Below are 2,804 nucleotides of genomic sequence, written 5' to 3' on the forward strand. Positions count from 1 at the left end.
TGACCTCGTGATCCACCCGTCTCGGCCTCCCAAAGTGCTGGGATTACAGGCTTGAGCCACCGCGCCCGGCCTAATCTTTGTATTTCTAGTAGAGATGGGGTTTCACCATATTGGCCAGGCTGATCTCGAACTCCTAACCTCAAGTGATCCTCCTGCCTCAGCCTCCCAAAGTGCTGGGATTACAGGCTTGAGCCACTGAGCCCAGCCATAAAAGCTATACATATAATTTTTTTAATTGCATACTATTTTAACTAACAAGGGAAGACAGAGAGAAAAGGAACCCACTTAAAGAGTAGATTTTTATACAACCTCAAACCAAATAGGGCATTTTCTAAACCTATTAAGTCAACAGTTAGTATTAGATATTATTCTGTACCAGAGCCCAATCATTCCCTAATAAACTCTACAGAAAAATATTTATGGTAACATTATAGATAAGGAATTTTATTTATTTATCTACCCATTCATTCATTCAGCAATGTTTCGTTGACAATCTGCCATGAATCAGTCCCTGTGCCAGGCACTGGGGAGATGGACATGAAGACACACAAAACCCATCCTCGAGGAACTCACAGCCTAACAGTGGGAGACAGGGATGTTCAGAAGTGCTATTAAGTGTTTTCTGTAGAAATGAGTAGATAGCTAGGTATGGGACTGCAAGGTATCAGTGGCAGGATCAGTTCATTCCACCTGTGAGGAGTAGGCTCAGGACACCTTCATGGAGCAAGTGCCCCTTCCGCTGGGTCTTGATGAATGAGTAGGTGTTTGCCTAGCACCTGAGAATGATGGGATAGGGAGAAATGGTGTTCCAGGTAGAGGCAACAGCATGAGCAGGGGCGTGAGGTATGTTAGAGCTTTAGGGACCATCAGGTAGTTCAGCATGGATATGGGGGTGAGAGGGAGAGAATGTGCATGACAGAAATAACAGGTGATGGAGGACTGATATAGGCCATGCTCACGAGTTTCCTGTGCTATAGGATATAAAGGCACTGGAGGATTGCAAGCAAGGTACGAATACGATCGGGTTTGCATCTTCAAATGCTAGAGCAATGCTGTGAAGGAGGAACTGAAGGGATGTAATACCGGAGGGAAGAGACCAGTTTGACTCTTGCAATTGCCTGCCCTAGTGTTGAGTGGGCTTAAGCCAAGGCACTGTGAATGGAAGAAAGAGTGTATGGCCAGTAAGAATGGCCATTATTAAAGTCAAAAAATAACAGGTGCTGGCGAGGTTTCAGAGAAAAAGGAACAATTACACACTTATTGGGAGTGTAAATTAGTTCAACCATGGTGGAAAGCAGTGTGATGATTCCTCAAAGACCTAAAAACAGAACTACCATTCAAACCAGCAATCCCATCCCTGGGTACATACCCAAAGGAATATAAATCATTCTATCATAAAGACAAATGCATATATATGTGCATTGCAGCACTATTAACAATAGCAAGAGATGGAATCAATGTGAATGCCCAACAGTGGTAGACTGGATAAAGAAAATGTGGTACACATATGCCACAGAATACTATGCAACCATAAAAAAGAGTGAGATCATGATCTTTGCAGGAATATGTATGGAGCTGGAGGCCATAATCTTTAGCAAACTAACACAGGAATAGAAAACCAAATACAGCATGTTCTTACTTATAAGTTGGAGCTAAATGATGAGAACACATGGACACATAAAGGGGAAAAACACACACAGGGGCCTATTGGAGGGTGGGGGTGAGAGGAAGGAGATCAGGAAAAATAACTGATTGGTACTACACTTAATACCTGGGTGATGAAATAGTCTATATAACAAACCCCCATGACAGGAGTTTACCTATATAACAAGCCTGCACACGTACCCCTGAGCCCAAAATAAAAGTTAATCAAGAAAGAGGTGCATGGAGGCTGGGCACAGTGGCTCACGCCTGTAATCCCAGCACTTTGAGAGGCCAAGGTGGGCGGATCACAAGGTCAGGAGATCGAGACCATCCTGGCTAACATGGTGAAACCCCGTCTCCACTAAAAATCCAAAAAATTAGCCAGGTGTGGTGGCGGGCACCTGTAGTCCCAGCTTCTCGGGAGACTGAGGCAGGAGAATGGCATGAACCCAGGAGGTGGAGCTTGCAATGAGCCGAGATCGCGCCACTGCAGTCCAGCCTGGCAACAGAGCAAGACTCTGTCTCAAAAAAAAAAAAAAGAGGTGCATGGAAAAGATTTTAGGGAGTTAGAATCTACAGAATGTCGTCCCTGGCTGTAGGGGGTGAAAGAATGGTGAAGAGAAGATGATGCCCAAGAAGAACAGATCTTTGAAGGGAAAGATGGTTTTACACATCCAGAGTCTGAGACACTCAAGAGTTTGGAAAACATTAGGAGGAGAAGGAGCTCCAGTGAGGAGACCTAGCCAAGAAATAAGGGGTTTTGAGCCATCAGCATTTTGATTATATGAATGAAATAAATGGTAGTGCAGGGATCGCACCTGTGGAGATGCGAAGGGGAGAGAGAAGACAATCAAAGGCAGCGCTTGGGAAACACCAGCATTTGAAGGGTGGGCAGAAGAAGGGAACCACCAAAGGAACACAGGAAAGGAGAACCCAGAGAGGTGGGAGGAAAACAAGAGAGAAAGGTGTTGGGACGCTATGTTAGTCCGTTCCTGCACTGCTATAAAGGAGTACATGAAGGTCGGGCGCAGTGGCTCACTCCTGTAATCCCAGCACTTTGAGAGGTCGAGGCAGGTGGATCGCTTGAGGCCAGGAGTTCGAGACCAGCCTGGCCGACGTGGTGAAACCCCATCTCTACTAAAAATACAAAAATAAGTGGG

At 45.3% G+C, this 2,804-nt stretch overlaps 1 protein-coding gene across 1 annotated transcript in view; it reads left to right on the top strand.

The window, feature by feature from the left end:
- The window catches only part of VWA3A (von Willebrand factor A domain containing 3A), a 62,830-nt gene that overhangs the window by 35,698 nt on the left and 24,328 nt on the right, over window positions 1-2,804 (top strand). The gene's annotated exons all lie outside the window — the stretch shown is intronic.

This window comes from Colobus angolensis, unplaced genomic scaffold (genome assembly GCF_000951035.1).
Source record: "Colobus angolensis palliatus isolate OR3802 unplaced genomic scaffold, Cang.pa_1.0 Scaffold92, whole genome shotgun sequence".
Classification (NCBI taxonomy): domain Eukaryota; kingdom Metazoa; phylum Chordata; class Mammalia; order Primates; family Cercopithecidae; genus Colobus; species Colobus angolensis.